The following is a 19,742-nucleotide window of genomic DNA, read 5'->3' on the forward strand; positions in this document are numbered from 1 at the left end:
TCTCTATTCCTCCCTCAGAACCAAGAAAATAAATACCGTTGAGGCAGTGCCACTTAAACCGGAGAAGCCGGTTCAATCCCAGGGCGTCGTCCCTGACTGCTCATTACCGAAGAATGTTAACATACGTCACTGAGTAAGATGCAGAAATGTTTCTCAGGATAGAATTCCAGAGAACTTGAGTGAAATGTTAAGGAGTTATATACGGCAAAGAAAACGCCGCCAGCGTCCTAAATGGTTTTGGAAGGACTTTCAAGGGTCTAGGAACTACAACTTGTCCAAGACCTGCTGGAGTGAGCTAAAATAACAGTTTGTTGAAAGTTCTCATATTCTTAGCTCTAGTGGCCAAGGCTGTTTATTTCGTCTTAAAATACAAGTGAAGGATGTCGAGAAAGTTCTCTACCCAAGTCGGTTATTTTTGCATTACTTTGTGTAATATGCTACCGCTGAAACAAGAATTACTTGAGTATTTGTGAATCTTTTGCCTCTTGCAGAATACCCTCACCCAAAAGCGAATATGCTGTCATACCCATTCTGTCACAGCGAATTGATAAAAATATTTGATTGATAAAAAACTGTGAAGTATTTTGCTGTTTGCCGTTTACTGATCACTGCTTTTTTTCTAGTGATCCTAATAACGACTTCTTGCTATCTTGTCTTATGCTGGTGAGAGACCTACGAATCGCAAGCAATCCTCTGTTTGCCAGTGACAGATATGAGCAGTTGGTTGTGTCTGCAGCTGAGTAAACTACACATTCAACACGTATGTAAAGTCTCGAACTTATTACAACACTTCTTGAATAATCAATATAACTAGGTTCTTATATTAGGCAGTGGATACACCGGTTCCCGTGAGATCACTGAAGTTAAGCGCTGTCGGGCGTGGCTGGTACTTGGATGGGTGACCAAACAGGCCGCCATGTGCTGTTGCCATTTTTCGGGGTGCACTCAGCCTCGTGATGCCAACTGAGGAGATACTCGACCGAATAGTAGCGGCTCCGGTCAAAGAAAACCATCATAACGACCGGGAGAGCGGTGTGCTAACCACACGCCCCTCCTATCCGCATTCTCAACTCAAGATGACACGGCGGTCGAATGGACTCGATGGGCCACTTGTGGCCCGAAGACGGAGTGCTAGATTCTTAATTTACACCATTTGAGAAAAGAATTATACTCACGCAGTGTGGCGCTGTTTCATTGCTGTTTTGATTTATTGGTGTTTGATGGAAGTATCAAGGAGTCACACCAAACTGCACATTCGCGTCATTTGATGATTACTAGGACACAGTAACTAAGAGAACAGCACAAAACTGTGACAGGCAAAAAATACAATTATATTGCTTTGTCGACCTATCACATTGCACAGTTGCTGAATTTGTATAGGGTCGAAGAAAGAGTTACAGATTTCATAACAGATGACGACCAATCAAACTGGCAGTCTCAAATAGTAAAAAACATGGTAAAATATTTGGCAGTCATTTTCTCGGTAAGGAGAAGAGAGGGAGATCATGATTGTGGCTTAGTCTTCCACGTTACAAAAGGCATCGAGAGCCACTAAAAAACTCTAACCATTACAGCAACGGGACGCATGAGTGTTGTTCCCATCACACAGATTTGTCTGAGACATACAGACGGATAGTGGCTAATCACGTTTTATTCGCTGCTGCAAGCAAGCATTTATGAAGCAGTTACTTCCTACATTTTAAAACGTATTAGAGCCACTCTGTGCAAGGGCGAACGCACGTTGACTAAGGTAGGAAGGGACAAAGGTAAGATATATATCGTTATGGTCGACGCGCTAGTTCGATCGGAGAAGAATGAATGGGAAGTTCATGGACTTTGTTCCAACATCTTTCTGCGATTTATATACTCGTGGGTAAGTTGCGAAAAGTCAAAATCAGTGGGGATCGATGTGCATTCAAATCCCCCTTCTTCCAAATAGAAGCACAGGGTGAATCAAAAAGAATCATTAGATTTGGCACGTCTATATTTCGGAAACTAACAAACATATACAAGGAATTTTGTTTTTTGATTAAAGGGAAACTCAAAAAGTTTTCTTTTCATAGCTTTTCATAGGTGTTCTATATGCTCCCCTTGAGATGTGCGACATGTGTCAATGCACTAATCAAATTGTTCCCACAATGCAGCGAGCATGTCTTGAGTTACAGCTTCCACAGCTGCGTTATGCGATGTCTCAGCTCATTCATTGTTGTTGGTGACGGAGGCACATAAACAGTCTTTTATAAACCCTCACAAGAAATAATCACACACAGTCAGGTCCGGTGACGTTGGAGGCCAGTAATGTAAAGCTGAATCATTTGGTCCAGTGTGACCGATTCATAGTTCAGTAAACCTTTGATTTAAAAATTTCCGCACTTCCAGATGCCCCATCCTGCTGATAAATGAAGTCATTCGAATCAGTCTCCAGTCTTGGGAAAAAAAGTTCAAGGTATGTGCTTCCTGTAACAGTGTTTTCGGCAAAGAAAAATGGACCATACACCTTTTCCCGTGAAACTGCACAAAACACGTTAAATTCAGGAGAGCCCTCTCATGTTGTACAACTTCATGTAGTTGTTCTGTACCCCATATTCTCACATTATGACGGTTCACCTTCCCACGTAAATGGAATGTTGCCTCGTCACTGAACACTAAGCGCGGAGGAAAACTGTCATCCTCCATCTTGCCAAGAACGAAATTACAGAACTCCATACGTTATTGTTTATCACCTTCACTAAGAGCTTGCAGTAGCTGAAAGTTTTGAGTTTCATATGTAAACGTCGACGCAGCACACGCCAGATGGACATCGGGGACATGATGAGGTGTCGAGCTGCACGGCGAACAGATTTCTGCGGACCCCTTGTGAAACTATGGCGGATGCGTTCGACGTCTGTGGCAGACACTCGGGGACGGCCCGGCGATTTGCCTTTACACAAACAACCTGTTTCTCGGAATTGTTCATGCCATCGTCTAATGCTCTGCGCTTTAGGAGGATTCAAAACATACCTAGTACGAAGGTCACGCTGAACAATTATTACCGACCCGAATTGCGAAAAACGTAGAACCTAAAACGCTTTCTGTTGTCCCGACAGCATTTTTACAAGAACTGGTGTGGGCGCACACTGCTGCTACCTAGCGGTCATCATGTAAAACGCGAGAGTTTGCTCTTTCCAGCAGTACGTTGTTCACGCACATATCTCAGATAGCCGGCCGGGGTGGCCGAGCGGTTCTAGGCGCTGCAGTCTGGAACCGAGTGACCACTACGGTCGCAGGTTCGAATCCTGCCTCGGGCATGGATGTGTGTGATGTCCTTAGGTTAGTTAGGTTTAAGTAGTTCTAAGTTATAGGGGACTGATGACCTCAGAAGTTAAGTCCCATAATGCTCAAAGCCATTTGAACCATATCTCAGATAACATAGTAGTTATGGTTTTCTAAAATCGGATGATTCATCTTGATACACCCTGCATAACGTGACTGGCTCTCTTTTTTCCTTTTTTCGTTTTTCAGACAAACTCCAAGACACTTCCAGCGAACTGTGAATCGAAATAAAAAATTACATCGAACAAAAAGTGCACGCATCTTAAATATTAACTGCGTATGTGTATTAGGAAAGACGTAAGAAACGTGAGTGGCAGTTTTGAAAGGGGACTTTGTTAGCCACAGGAGCTCGAACGCTACTCGCTGTCCTACCACTTCCCGACACTACGGACAATGCAATATATTCGGCGTAGCATTTTATCGCTGTAAACAGCAAGTGGCTCGCGCTGTAGGCAACCAGGCTCCCGGTCGGTGCGGAGTAAGCCCGCTGGCCACGCGCGGGCACGGCTGAGCGCCCCTCGCCAGATGACCCGCTGCTGGCGGAGGCAGCATCCTCGCGCCATGACGTCACGCCAACAGGTCAGTGACCAGCGGCCGTCCGCAGGTGGTCTCGCACTGCACACTGCAGAGGTCGCCGACTCCGCGCCTGGCATAAGCGGCCGTTTCTCGCAGCTCTACGTCTGCACACCAACTCCCCACTCTTTATACAGTACTAGCTGACGTATCCGGCACTGCCCGCATAATCATTTTGCTAATTTTCTGTTAGAAACAATAACAAAGAGAATCATCTGTGTCTGTAGTGAAGTATGCAAAAAAAATCGTTTCCACGTATTCGTGAAAAAACCTTTGAAATTATAAAACGGTCGTACAAAGAAGTATGCATAACGTGCAAATGTATAAGTATAGTATCCAAACTGTGAAACATGATAATGGACAGTTTCTATGCACTGGGCGCAGCTGCTTCGAGTGTCTACGACGCTGTTTTGGGAACGTGTTTATGGCAACGCCTCCTCAAAGCTCTATAGACGACTACTGTTTACGCCTACAGCCATTTGCGCCTCGCAAGTTGAAAGCTGTTGAAAGTCCTGTCAGGTACCAGGGATTTTAAACTGACTCGACTGTGAGACTGTCTTAGTAATATGCACTGAATAACAAAAGAAACTGGTACACCTGTTTAATTCGCGTAGGGCCCCCGCAAGCACACAGAAGTGCCGCAACACGACGCGGCATGGACTCGACTAATGTCTGAAGTAATGCTGGAGGAAACTGACACCGTGAATCCTGCAGGGCTGTCACATATCCATGGAGTACGAGGGGATGGAGATCTCCTCTGAACAGCACGTTGCAAGTCAACCCAGATAGGCTCAATAATGTTCATGTCTGGGAAGTTTGGTGGCCAGCGGAAGTGCTTGAACTAAGAAGAGCGTTACTGAGCCACACGGTAGCAATTCTGAATGAGTGGGGTGTCGCATTGTCCTGCTGGAATTGCCTAAGTCCGTCGGAATGCATAACGGACATGAATGAATGCAGGTGATCAGACAGAATGCTTACGTACGTGTCACCAGTCAGAATCGTGTCTAGATCTATCAGTGGCACCATATCACTCCAAATGTACACGCCCCGCACTATTACAGAGCCTCCACCATCTTGAACAGTCCCCTGCTGACATGCAGGGTCCATGGATTCGTGAGGTTGTCTCCACACCTATAAATGTCCATCCGCTCGATAAAATTTGAAACGAGACTCGTCCGACCAGACAACATGTTTCTAGTCATCAACAGTCCAAAGTCGGTGTTGACGGGTCCATGCGAGGCGTAAAACTTTGTGTCGTGCAGTCATCAAAGGTACACAACTGGGCCTTCGGCTCCGAAAGTCCTTATCGATGATGTTTCGTTGAATGGTTCGCACGCTGACACTTTTTGATGGCCCAGCACTCAAACCTGCAGCAATTTGTGGAAGGGTTGCACTTCTGTCGCGTTGAACGATTTTGTTCGGTCGTCGTTGATGCCGCTCTTGCAGGATCTTTTTCCGGGCGCAGCGATGTCAGATATTTGATGTTTTACCGGATTCCTATTATTCGCGGTATACTGTTGAAATGCTGTTTCCCATCGCTCGTGCGCCGACTATAACACCACGTTCAAAATCACTTAAATCTTGATAGCCTGCCACTGTAGCAGTAGTAAACGATATAACAACTGCGCCAGACACTTGTTGTGTTATATAAACGTTGTCGATCGCAGCGCCGTATTCTTCCTGTTTACGTATCTCTGTATTCTAATATGTGTGCCTATCCCAGTTTCTTTGTAGCTTCAGTGTAGAACAAATGTATTAAAACTTCATGCATGATACAGCAGTTTTCGCACTTCTCGTTGTTTATGACGTCAGATATGAATCGTACAGTGATGCATGTGTTCAGGTACATTCAGCAACGTAAGTGGATACTGGCAGTATGTCAGCGAAATACACTCAGGGGACAAAAGTCATGGTATATTGATATGCAGATGGCGTACACAAACTGTAAAACGGCAATGCATTGGCGGAGTTATTATTTGTACTTGGGTGATTCACATGAAAACGTTTCCGAAGTGACCGTGGCCGCATTACGGAAATTAACAGATTTTGAACGCGGGATGGTAGTTAGTGTTAGACGTTCTGGACATTCCATTTCGGAAATCATTAGAGAGTTCAGTGTTTCCAGATCTACAGTGTCAATAGTGTGCCCAGAATACCTGATTTCAGGCAGTACCTCTCACCATGGGCAACGCAGTGGCCGACGACTTTCACTTAAGGAGCGACAGCAGCGGCGTTTGTGAAGTGTTATGAGTACTAGCAGACAAGCAACACTGCGTGAAATAACCGCAGAAATCACTACAGGACGTACGGCGAACGTATCCGTTAGGACACTCTCCGTCTTCAGGCCACGAGTGGCCTACCGGCACCATCCGACCGCCGTGGCACCCTCGATGGAGGATGCGGATAGGAGGGGCGTGGGGTCAGCACACGGCTCTCCCGGTCGTAAGATGGTATTCTTGACCGAAGCCGCTACTATTCGATCGAGTAGCTCCTCAATTGGCATCACGGGGCTGAGGGCCCCGAAAATTGGCAACAGCGCATGGCGGCCTGGATGGTCATCCATCCAAGTGCCGACCACGCCCGACAGCGCTTAACTTCGGTGATCTCACGGGAACCGGTGTAGCCACTGCGGCAAGGCCGTTGCCATCCGTTAGGACAGTGCGGCGAAATTTGGTGTTAACGGGCTATGGCAGCAGACGACCAACGCGAGTGCCTCTGGTAACTGCACGACATCCTGGGCTCGTGACCATATCGTTTGGACCCTATACGACTGGAAAACCGTGGCCTAGTCAGGAGAGTCCCGATTTGCGTTGGTAATAGCTGATGGTAGGGTTCGAGTGTGGCACAAAACCCAGGAAGCCACGGACCTAAGTTGTCAACCAGGCACTATGCAAGCTGGTGGTGTCTCCATAATCGTGTGGGCTGTGTTTACACGTCAAACACTGAGTATAAATAGTTACGTTCCACTACTTGGAGACCATTTGCAGCCGTTCATGGGCTTCATGTTCCCAAACAACGATGAAGTTTTTATAGAGAACGACGCGCAATATGACCGGGCCACATCGGTCCTCGATTGGTTTGAAGAACGTTCTCGACATTTCGAGAGAACGATTTGGCCGCTAGATCGTCCTACATGAGTTCCATCAACATTTATGGGATGTAATCGAGAGGACAGTACGTGCACAAATTCTTGGACCGGCAAAACTTTCGCAGTTACGGGCGGCTCATTATTCTTGCAGTGGACTTCCAACGACTTGTTGAGTCCACGCCAAGTCGAGCTGCTGCACTACGGAAGGCAAAAGAAGGTCCGACACGATATTAGGAGGTATTCCATAACTCTTGTCACGTCAGTGCATGTTGCGAGTAGCGTTAGTAGCAAAGGAGTAACAAATTTAAACGACAAGCATGATGAGTCAGTTTTCCTTGCATCTCATTGTCTACAAGTGTTTTAGGTAGGTGGTCCTTATCCCAATTGCGACTGCTGCCTGAAAGCGAAGGACATGTGTACTAACTTTGGTTGAAATCCCTCCAAGAAGAGATGTGCAACAACCAAACAAAAACACATACACATGCGCACACACACACACACACACACACACACACACACACACACACACACACATATATTATTATTATTTATCGCGAATGGACCCAGAAGGATCACGCAAAGCTTTCTGACGTCGTTTCTTCCATACTTCTTTCATTCGTTCCCCATGTTTTCTTTTTCTTTCTTCCGTCCATTTTGTTCCTGGTCTCCTTAGTGCTTCCTTCTCCGACAATACAATCCACTTTTCCACCTTATTTCTAAAAGTTTTTCTATCTTTGATATCTTTAAGTTCAATATTTGCTTTTTGTAAATCTAATTTTACTTGGCTAATCCATGGTGTTGTTGATTTGACTTTTTCTATGTAAGTGAGAATTCTGTTGGTGAGTCGTGTGGGGCGAAGTCTAGTGACATGTCCATAAAATTTTAATCTTCGCCTTCTTATGTCTGCTGCCAGGTTTGATATAGTTTGGAGTGTGAGCGTTTCACTAGCATATAGTGCTGCTGGCTTAATTACTGCGCTGTAGTGTCTGATTTTTGTGTTCGAGGAGATGCATTTTTTATTGTATATTTCATGTGTCATACCATATGCTCTCTTCATTTTCTGTTGTCTGATCTTCTGTGCAACTTTCTCTCCTCCGGTTGGCTCCAAAATTTCACCTAGGTATTTAAAATGTTTTACTCTATTTATTTTTCCATATTTTGTGTTCAAACTGTGTATATGGAATTTCGTACAGAAAAATTCTGTCTTTTGAAACGAAATTTGTAAACCTACTTTATCCGCGCATTCCTTAAGGATCTCTATTTGTTTGGTGGCGATTTCTTCATCATCTGCAAGTATGGCCAAGTCGTCCGCGAACGCTAAACAAGATATCTCCACGTTGTCTTTGGTTCTACCAAGATGGATTGGTTTCCAGTAGGATTGATTTTTTAATTCTTTTTCCCATTCCTTAATGACTTTATCCAGGACTATATTAAACAGAAGTGGAGATAGCCCGTCACCTTGACGTACTCCAGTTTTTATGAGAAAAGGTTCAGAGATTTCTCCCCTGAATTTAACTTTAGATACAGTGTCTGTCAGTGATTCTTTGATAAGCCTTAGTGTTTTGGAGTCAAGTCCAAGTTCCTCTAAAATGTTAAACAAAGATTGCCGGTCAATTGAGTCATAGGCTTTCTTAAAATCTACAAATGTACAAATTATGGGGGCATTTCTAACTGCTTTGTGTTTTAATATTGTCTTTAAATTAAATATTTGTTCTATGCATGAGCGACCGGGGCGGAAGCCTGCTTGATAATCACCAATTTGGCGTTCCAGCTGCTCTTGTGTTCTTTTCAGCAGGCATGTTGAGAGAATTTTGTAGGTGACTTGTAAAAGTGAGATTCCCCTGTAGTTATTGACATTTGTTCTGTCTCCTTTTTTATGTAACGGGTGAATAAGGGCACATTTCCAATCCTCTGGTAATTTTTCTGTTTCCCATATTTTTGTTATTATTTTTGTGAGCTCTTGCAACGTCTTTGGTCCTAGGTTTTTTAATAGCTCTGCAACAATGCCATCTTCGCCAGATGTTCTATTATTTTTTAAGTTTTTAATGTGACATTTGATTTCTTCCTGTGTTGGTGGTAATGAATCCGGTTGAGCGTTGGCACAGATTTCTTTGGGAAACCTTAAACTAGGTTCTGGGCAATTTAGTAGGTTAGAAAAATATTGAGCCAATACTTGACAGTTTTCCTGGTTTGTTAGGGCTAATTTACCATCTGGTTTTCTGAAACATAAATTTTGAGGGATATATCCTCGTATTTTATCTGCGAAAGTTCTGTAGAAGTCTCTTGTATTATAGTTTTGGAAATTTTCTTCTATGGCATCCAGTTGTGCCTTTGTGTACTTCCTTTTTGCTTGCCTAATAGATTTTGAAACCTGTTTTCTAACCCCGTTAAATAAATGTAGACTTTCTTGTGATATTTTACTGTTATATTCTTGAAATGCCTTTTTTCTCCTTTCCAATGCATTTTCACAGTCTGAATCCCACCAAGGGTGTTTGAATACCTTTTTCAAGGGAATAGTTTCCTTAGCTATTCGCGTGATTTTAGAATGAAATTCTTCCCATGTGTTTGCCTTTTCCTTCTCCCATTCTTCTTTTACTTTAGATTCTTTAATCTTCTTGGTGTGATATCTCTGTATTTTGTTTTCTTCTGATGACTTCTTCGTGCTGTAAACTTGATTTTAATTCTAGTTAGGTAATGGTCTGAATCAATGTTTGCTCCTCTGCGTACTTGGACGTCGTAAATTTCTTTTTGTACTGGGTATGAAATTGCCACATGATCTATTTGAAACTCGCCAATTTGTTGTATAGGAGATCTCCATGTCTTTTGTTTTCTTGGACATTTTCTTAGAGATGTTGACATTATCTTCAGGTTATTCTGCTTACATAGTTCGACGAGCCTTGTACCATTTTTATTGGTAAATTTATGTGCAGGATATTTGCCTACGGTTTTTTGGTGGATTTTCTCTCTACCAATTTGGGCATTAAAATCGCCGAGTAGAACTTTTGTATCATCTTTTGGAATCTTGGCCATTATATTCTCCAAATTTTCCCAGAACTTTTCTGTTTCTATGGGGTTTTTCTTGTTGTCTCCGTTTGTGGGAGCATGAACATTAACCATTGTGTATGTTTTGTTGGCACATTGTAAGCGCATCGTCATTATCCTATTATGTACGGGAGTAACTTCCTTGATGGAGCTGAGCACGCTCTTGTGTATGATAAACGCCATCCCGAGATGGGGGGCTCCTCTTCCGATTCGTTTATCCGTCTTGCTCTTAAAGAGGCGATAGTTGCCATAATCTGATGTTTCTTCATCTGTAAAACGTGTCTCCTGTAAAGCTAGTATTACTATCTTTTGCTTTTCAAGTTCTGTTGTAAGGTTTAGAAGTTTTCCTGGTTGGATTAATGTATTTATGTTAAAGGTTCCAATGTATGTAGGTGTTTTAAGTGGAAGTTTGCCAGAGAGCTCCGACTTTCTCTGATGTAATCGTGTAAGTCCAGGTTCCCCAGAATCCGAATTCCTGGTTGCCATCTGTTGATGGGTGGATTGGTTACCACCTGGGGTAATGTTGTTATTACTTGCACGAGTCATACTTGCTTGTAATCAAGTTGGTCCAGTGTTTCCACTGGGTGTTTAGAACCAGGGATTGTTAGTTCCTGGCGCATTATGACCAGCCGCACATTGTGTGAACAGACGCTGACCAGGATGCCGATGGTTCCCACTTCAGACGCGTCCTGGATTTGGGTGTTGACAGTGCTTATTGTAATGGCGGCACTTACTCGCCATGACACAGCAACGTCTTCGGGTTCTGTGGTTTTTGAATGAGTGTGACCCTTGCCAAAAGTCACCCTCCCACACCCCCGTGATGCTGCCGCCTCGGTCCGGGACTGCTTATTTGGGTTTCCCCTTATTCGCAGCTGTCCACCATATCTGATGGATCGTTCGCTATCCGCCACCTGCGACCCGCCCTGTACCTGAGGCTCGGCTAGGGCACACACACACACACACACACACACACACACATATATATATATATATATATATATATATATATATATATATATATATATATATATATATATATATAATTTTATAACATGTATGTATGCTGCAACAATAATATATGAGATATAAGAAGTACAAAATTGTGGATGTGCTACAATATTAATTCATTTCGTTAATAGGTTCTCGGCGTACAAGGCCTTCACAATGATTGCTTCGTTCCGAAGCTTCTTCATTTCCCTTACTCTCTTTTTTCATTTTACAAAAGATGTATGTTACCATCTCAATTTTAGAGAGGTAGGGCCTAATAATCACAGTATTTCCAGTGAACTGCTTAGGCCAAACACAGAGAGGCGAAATTAGTATGGGCGTACCATGACCGCTACTCATACCTTCTTCCCAGTTGATTTCCTTGCTTGGAGTTACGAATCTTGTCAGTTTACAAGTTTGTTAACATTCCTAATACTCGGCCGGCCGTTGTGGCCGAGCGGTTCTAGACGCTTCAGTGTGGAACCGCGCGACCGCTACGGTCGCAGGTTCGAATCCTGCCTCGGGCATGGATGTGTGTGATGTCCTTAGGTTAGTTAGGTTTAAGTAGTTCTAAGTTCTAGGGGACTGATGACCTGAGATGTTAAGTCCCATAGTGCTCAGAGCCATTTGAACCATTTTTTTCCTAATACTCATATCTCTCAACGACAATCGTGGACAGAGAAAAACACAACACGGTGTACTTCGATTAAGTGGTTTCTAGTTATTGGCATTTCCAAAATCCGGTAAGCTCATTTTTTTCGTGTAGAGTTCGCCAGAAATATCAGTGTTTTAAACAATGTTGCGAACACCAGGACAAATCCCATAATGAAACAATACTGCACGAAAGAAGGTAAGTGTGCGATTTCACCCAAAGATGTCGATGACTATGGGATTCGTTCAGTCTACAAGATACTAGACGCAACAGACACAAAATTTTCTTTATTTACCAATTTGTTAACTGTTCTTCTGTAATAGCTGTAGCTTAAGATAATGCGTGTTGCGTCTGAAATTTTTACTTCCTGATAGTCAATCGGTTACCTTTAAATAAGGTGTGAATGGTCCGGAATGTCCGCTGTTGCTGTCGTCGTCGTCATCGTCGTCGTTGTTGTTGTCGACGTCGTCGTCGTTGTCGCCTTCAGTCCAAATCTTGCTGAAGCAGTTCTCCATGATAACCTGTCTTGTGTAAGCCTCTTCATCCCTGCAGCTATTGCAACCTACATCCACTTCATTCTGTTTACTATAACGAAGCCTCGGTGTCTTCAGTTTTTACACCACCACTTCCCTCCATCACCACACCAACTATTCCTTGATATAATAATTGATGTAAGAACTGATATTACGGCAAAAAAATAAGGAATATATAGGGTTTTGTTCTAACTTGAGACAACTAAATATCTCGAAAACGACGCATCCTATGAAAATAGTGTTATAGCTAAAAGTTAAAATTAGTAAAGTGGACATCTGTCTGTGCTACAGCTGGCCACCTCCTAGCCAACCCTCCTGCGTGGGCGGAGTAAACTTTGTGTTTTCAAATAGGAACCCCCCCCCCCCCCAGTTTTATTTCTTATTCAGATTCTACGCAAAACATACCCACGGTTTACTCAAACCATTGTTTCCCACTCGTGGTGCATGGATGGTTGTGATATCCTTAGGTTAGTTAGGTTTACGTAGTTCTAAGTCTAGGGGACTGATGACCTCTTAGTATGTTAAGTCCCATTGAAGCGGCTAGCCAAGTTGTGCTGTGCAGGCAAATTTGGCTATTTTCTAATAGCTTAGAGCCATTTGAACCATTTGAACCCATACGTGGTAAATAACGCTCTAATTGACAAATATCAAGTGTGCCTGTTTTTTGCAGTTAAGAACCGACGCACGGCTGGTCCCGGCGGAGATTCGAGTCCTCCCTTGGGCATGGATGTGTGCGTGTCTTTGTCCTTAGGCTAGTTTAGGTTAAGTAGTGCGTAAGCTTAGCGACTGATGACCGTAGCAGTTAACTCCCATAAGATTTCACACACCTTTGAACATTTTTGAACCGACGTATTTGATTCTACGTTTCATTTACGATGTAATGTAAAACCTTTGTGTTCTAACGGTTGATATTTATGTTACAAATTTACTTTAATGTTGCAAATTTTACTGCACAGCACAATCTGGTTAGCCGCTTCAATGTCTGGTTAAAAGCTATGTCCAGCGTGAGCCGGGAACAATGACGTGGATGTAATAGTTTTCGGTTCTGTAGCAAAACATTTCAAAAAATTCTATTACTATCTTGCCTGTACTGTTTATTTTCGACCTTTCACATACACATAAATCTACAACCTACAATCTACACAAATACTTTCGGGAAAAAATTGCACACCACTTGAGTCAACCTGAAACCTCAGGCCGGTCAACTCGAGTTAGGTGAATATTGGATGGTTCCGTAAGTAAGGGCAAGCCGAGTTTCTTCGCCATTCATATAGCTTGTGCTCCTTCTGTATTGGCCTCAAAGTCTTAGTGTTTCCTCGTTCCCTGTTTCTTGCACTATTATTCACGTTATGATTCACTAGACTAGCAGTGGTCAGAATTTGAATGGAAAACCAGATAATCAATTGCAGCTTTCCCTTACATAGCATTTTTTTCATTTCCAAGTACATTTCGACGTCACAACTATGCATTGGAGCTTTTTGTTGCTATGTCAGGATCTTCATTGCGACGTCAACTTTCCAAAAACGTGTATCTGAGGAAGATATTACTGTGTAGCAACTTGCAAAATGGTAATGGAATATATGCAGATAAAAATATATGGATTTTTGTTGAAACTTGTAGCATACCTGCGAATTTTGTTGATTTCTTTTTCATATGACATCAAAATGAAACAACTTCTACATGTTCAACATACACGGCTTCAAAAACGATATTATAAGTATCAAAAAATAAGACAAACTGCAAGGATATTTCAGTACTACAAGGACAATAAATAACTTACAGGTTACACGACACAACTCAACTCCTAAACGAAAATTTTACTTACATATTCCACGCAAAAAATAAAGATAATGTCTATTGTTGTAAATGGTTCAATGCTATAAGCGTTTATTAATATGACGTATTAAAAAGAGTTTCTTGTCAGTGGACTGACCACCTTCATAGCTGAGTGGTCAACGTGGCTGACTGCTGCAAAGCACCCAGGTTCGATTCCCGGTACTGCCAGAGAATTTTCCTTGGTGGGAGTGGAAAGGAGTGCACTCAGTCTCGTGATGCCAGCTGACAAGCTACTTGTCGGAACACTGCCGATTCATGTTACAAAAACTGACAACGGCCAGGATGGCGTTGTGCAGACCCACACCCCTCCATACTACAAGCAATGACGTCACTGGAAGAGGATGACACGGAGGTCGGTCAGTGTCGATGCGCCCTCCTAGACATGTGGCCGGAGTTAAGACTGAACTCATAAGTTTAACTAGATTGGGTTACACCTGAAAGACATTGACTGATAGCAAAGAGCGAAAGTGGTAAGAGAGACAGAAATGGGGTAAGTGTAAAGGTGTCTCAAGTGTTTGTGTGTGTGTGTGTGTGTGTGTGTGTGTGTGTGTGCGCGCGCGCGCGTGTATGCCTGCTTCTTAGAAACGAGTCATTTAGTCAACACATGACACAATTCACAATTCAATCCGATTGGGTCACACCTGAAAGACATTGACTGGTAGCAGAGAACAAAAGTGGCCAGAGAGACAGAAATGGGGTGAAGTTTGAAGGTGTCTCAAGTGTTTGTGTTTGCTTGTGTGTGTGTGTGTGTGTGTGTGTGTGTGTGTGTGCATGTCCGTGTGTTTGTGTGTGTGCATGCGTGCCTGCTTCTCAGAAACGAATTTAAATGTGCCCTTATATGAAATTTGCTCTGTAGACTTCGCATTTAGTGAACACATGACACAGTTCACAGTTTTCTTGCTACCTTGCAGATGAAGTGCTGGCAAACATCTACGGTATATGGCGGCAGCCACGGAGCGCCTCAACAGAGCAGCGGCAACAGCTGCCTGGAAGGCCGCGGCGCGCGTTTGGCAGCCGTCAGCGAGACTCAGCAGCTGCGTAGTGTCGTGTGCCACGTGTGCGAGTTTCGGCCACACACCTGCCCTGCCTTGCCGCTTCTCCAGGGACACCAACCGGCACTCGCACCCTGCTCACATTCGACACTAATTCATGGACTTCAGATTTTCGATGTTGCCTTTAAATGGAATCGTAAGTACTTGGTGCTTATCTCTATTTCATAGATTGCAGTGTATTAAGACTACTTTGCTCGAAGATTTTGGTTTAGTCACACACATTTATTCAACTCTGAAGAGCCAAATAAACTGGTACACCTGCTTAATATCGTGTAGGGCCTCCGTGAGCACGCATTTATTGATTCATTCATTTCTTTGTCCGGTCAGCATTTCCAGAAGGTAGCAACTCCGATGGCCTTGTTGTTTCCATCGATCAGGTCCTGTGTAGCGCAGAGTTGTTCAGGTTGAGGGCAAATTAGCAGGTGGGCAGGGTCTTGTGTTGTTCCGCACTGACAGGATGTATCTCCATCAGCTGGAAGAATGCCCCATTTTCGCATGTTGGTCGTGCAAAGAGGAACGCCGGTTGAACGATCTCAAAATATGGTAGGGCAAGTCATTTCCTGGAGCTAGCTCTTCCTTTACAGGGATATCAGGTGGCATGGACTCGACTAATGTCTAAAGTAGTGCTGGAGAGAATTGACCACGAATCCTGCAGGGCTGTCCGTAAGTCCGTAAGAAAGGAGGGGGTGGCGATCTCTTCTGAACAGCACGTTGCTAGGCATCCCAGTACAAAATTAGCCCCGCCCACGCAGGAGGGGTGATTAGAAGGTTGCCAGTTGTAGCACAGACAGGTCAAGGTTTATATAGCTTGTTTGTTTATTTAATTAGTTATATCCAGGGGTGATATGATTCAAATTTTAAGATTTATCTTTTAACTTTTATTTTTTGAATATTTATTTTAATAGTTTTATTTTTCTTATACCTAAATAACTTATAATCAGAGCGTGGCACCGATGATGTTAAGGAGATATTTCTATTTTTGGGTATTTATGAATATAGATTATATTATTTTTACAGTGAAAATGTAATGCTTTATTTAAACTATATAAACGTTAGAAGTGTTAACGGAATTTAGCCGCTAATATAAAACGTTACTTTATTTACAGCGTAAATCATCAAAGAACGTAATCCACCCCCTCAATTCTTGAGCGCTTTGAGACGCCACTGAGCAATATGCGCCGCCCCTTGGACCTAGCTGCGACATATCTCCAAATGACACGAGTGCCGGTTGAGCGCTCAAGGTTCATACTTGTTCTCCAACACTTTTAAGTGTTTCGTGGAGTTCATTCTGCGCCGAGGTGCTTAACCTCCGGCACAAGTCTCCGGTTAGGAATACAGGGTGTTTCACAATTCACACTACGCACTTCTTGAGGTTGTGGATGGGACTTAGTAGATTACGTTTTTCATAGGAATCCATGGCCGGAGACGTCATCCATCGACGCTGCAGAGCGTCAAATGGTTCAAATGGCTCTGAGCACTATGGGACTCAACTGCTGAGGTTATTAGTCCCCTAGAACTTAGAACTAGTTAAACCTAACTAACCTAAGGACATCACAAACATCCATGCCCGAGGCAGGATTCGAACCTGCGACCGTAGCGGTCTTGCGGTTCCAGACTGCAGCGCCTTTAACCGCACGGCCACTTCGGCCGGCAGAGCGTCAAAGTTATGGGCGCCGGCACCAGTAAATATATGTATACAGGCGATTCCGTCATGATGCTACGAACTTCCTAGGATGATGGAGAAGGATAAATGTATCAATTTGAGGCAAGGGTCCCTGTACCGGAAATGCACGAGTCGTAAATGATAACCGAAAAAAGTTCTTACACCTATGACAGTGGAATACATGTACCTTAAGAGCTATGAGCACACGTTCAGTAGAGGAGGTGTTTCACAGTGACGAAGACGAGCAAATGCTGATAGCTTCTTTGATATGCATTTTAGCCTCCATGTTTAATGGATATTATTTCCATGTTTTTGTCCATACTATCACCTCTTGAAAGTCGTCTACCCTAAAATCTTAGTGACAACAGTACCGGTACACGTATTCCACTGTTCGAGGTATCACAACAATTTTCGCTTATAACTTTCGACTCGTTCGTTTCCATCACAGGGACCCTTACCTCAAGAAATGGTTCAAATGGCTCTGAGCACTATGTCACTTAACATCTGAGCTCATCAGTCCGATAGACTTAGAACTACTTAAACCTAACTAAGCTAAGGACATCTCACACATCCATGCCCGAGGCAGGATTCGAACCTGCAACCGTAGCAGCAGCGCGGTTCCGGACTGAAGCGCCTAGAACCACTCGCTCACAGCAGCCGGCCCTTACCTCAAATTGATACATTTCTCTCTTCCATTGAGAGAGGACACGTTACACTATCACTTATATTCCGCAAACGGAAAATTATTAAAGATTTCATTACAACCTAACGCACCTTGAGCGAGACTCTAGAAAGTCTGTTTTTTATTTTAGATAAAAATAAATGTTGTCAGAACACCTAACTTTTGTCTACGTTCTCAATCATTTATACAGTCCCAACAGGGTTAACATTCACCATCATCTTAGAAAGTTTGTAAAATCATCACTGTAGTAGTAGTAGTAGAGGGTTTTTTTGGGCGCACGACAGCAAGGTCTTCAGCGCCCGCTCAGTAACATAGTGAGACGGGTGTCAAGAAAATACTCAGAACAGTAAGAGAAAACAGAACATAAAACACAGGTAACAAGCTTTGAAAAAGATGTGCCTACCCAGGCCGAAGCGTGGGACGAAGCATGGCGTCAGCAGTAAAACATGGACAACACAGGAAGAAAGTGGTAGACGGAGCTAAAACAATAGAGCAGATGGAAGTGGCTGGCTGACCGCAAGGAAAAAAGGGAGGAGTCAGCCACTCTGCAATACACTAAAACCTCCAGCCTAAAAGTTGAGGTCAGAGTCCAGACACATCACAAAACTTTAAAACCCTAGACACAAACATCTCATCGTTAGCTAAAACACAAGGCAGATGCCCATCAACTTGTGCTTCTGCCCTTGCATCACGGTATAAAATGCAGTCTGTTAAAATGTACCGGACAGAGATGTGCACACCACAAGCATCACAAAACGGAGGATCCTCCTGCCGTAATACAAATCTATGTGTGAGAGAACAGTGCCCGATCCGAAGAACATGTTTTTTGCTCGAGTATCATGTCGTTTTTGGAAACCCAGAATCTACTATGTGGGAATCAACATGGATTCCAGAAACAGCGATCGTGTGAGACCCAACTCGCTTTATTTGTTCATGAGACCCAGAAAATATTAGATACAGGCTCCCAGGTAGATGCTATTTTTCTTGACTTCCAGAAGGCGTTCGATACAGTTCCGCACTGTCGCCTGATAAACAAAGTAAGAGCCTACGGAATATCAGACTAGCTGTGTGGCTGGATTGAAGAGTTTTTAGCAAACAGAACACAGCATGTTGTTATCAATGGAGAGACGTCTACAGACGTTAAAGTAACCTCTGGCGTGCCACAGGAGAGTGTTATGGGACCATTGCTTTTCACAATATATATAAATGACCTAGTAGATAGCGTCGGAAGTTCCATGATGCTGTAGTATATAGAGAAGTTGCAGCATTAGAAAATTGTAGCGAAATGCAGGAAGATCGGCAGCGGATAGGCACTTGGTGCAGGGAGTGGCAACTGACCCTTAACATAGACAAATGTAATGTATTGCGAATACATAGGAAGAAGGATCCTTTATTGTATGATTATTTGATAGCGGAACAAACACTGGTAGCAGGTACTTCTGTAAAATATCTGGGAGTATGCGTGCGGAACGATTTGAAGTGGAATGATCATATAAAATTAATTGTTGTGATTCATTGGGAGAGTCCTTAGAAAATGTAGTCCATCAACAAAGGAGGTGGCTTACAAAACACTCGTTCGACCTATACTTGAGTATTGCTCATCAGTGTGGGATCCGTACCAGATCGGGTTGACGGAGGAGATAGAGAAGATCCAAAGAAGAGCGGCGCGTTTCGTCACAGGGTTATGTGGTAACCGTGATAGCGTTACGGAGATGTTTAACAAACTCAAGTGGCAGACTCTGCAAGAGAGGCGCTCTGCATCGCGATGTAGCTTGCTCGCCAGGTTTCGAGAGGGTGCGTTTCTGGATGAGGTTTCGAATATATTGCTTCCCCCTACTTATACCTCCCGAGGATATCACGAATGTAAAATTAGAGAGATTAGAGCGCGCACGGAGGCTTTCAGACAGTCGTTTTTCCCGCGAACCATACGCGACTGGAATAGGAAAGGGAGGTAATGGCAGTGGCACGTAAAGTGCCCTCCGCCACACACCTTTGGGTGGCTTGCGGAGTATAAATGTAGATGTAGATGTAGATGAAGACGTGTGAGGGCCACCTCTTCGCGCCTGAGCAACCGGCAGGAGGAACGCCACGACCGAGTTGTTGACTTCACCAACCGCAGTTTATTGGCCGTCACCGCCAGCCATTCTTCCTCCCACAACTCCATGCACTTCCTGTATCACCAGATGTATACATACATTTAGAGACACCGGCGCCTATAGCCTTGTCGCCATGCAACGTCGCTGAATGGCGTTTTCGAATAGGGGTTCCCATGTAAAACTTGACCTACTAAGTCCCCTCTGCAATCTCTAAAAACGTATAACA

At 43.6% G+C, this 19,742-nt stretch overlaps 1 pseudogene; it reads right to left on the reverse strand.

The window, feature by feature from the left end:
* Nucleotides 1-6,412: 6,412 nt before the first annotated feature.
* On the reverse strand, nt 6,413-6,530 carry LOC126485653 (5S ribosomal RNA; annotated as a pseudogene).
* Between the last annotated feature and the right edge of the window lie 13,212 nt (nt 6,531-19,742).

The sequence above is a fragment of the Schistocerca serialis genome, chromosome 6, assembly GCF_023864345.2.
Source record: "Schistocerca serialis cubense isolate TAMUIC-IGC-003099 chromosome 6, iqSchSeri2.2, whole genome shotgun sequence".
NCBI lineage: Eukaryota > Metazoa > Arthropoda > Insecta > Orthoptera > Acrididae > Schistocerca > Schistocerca serialis.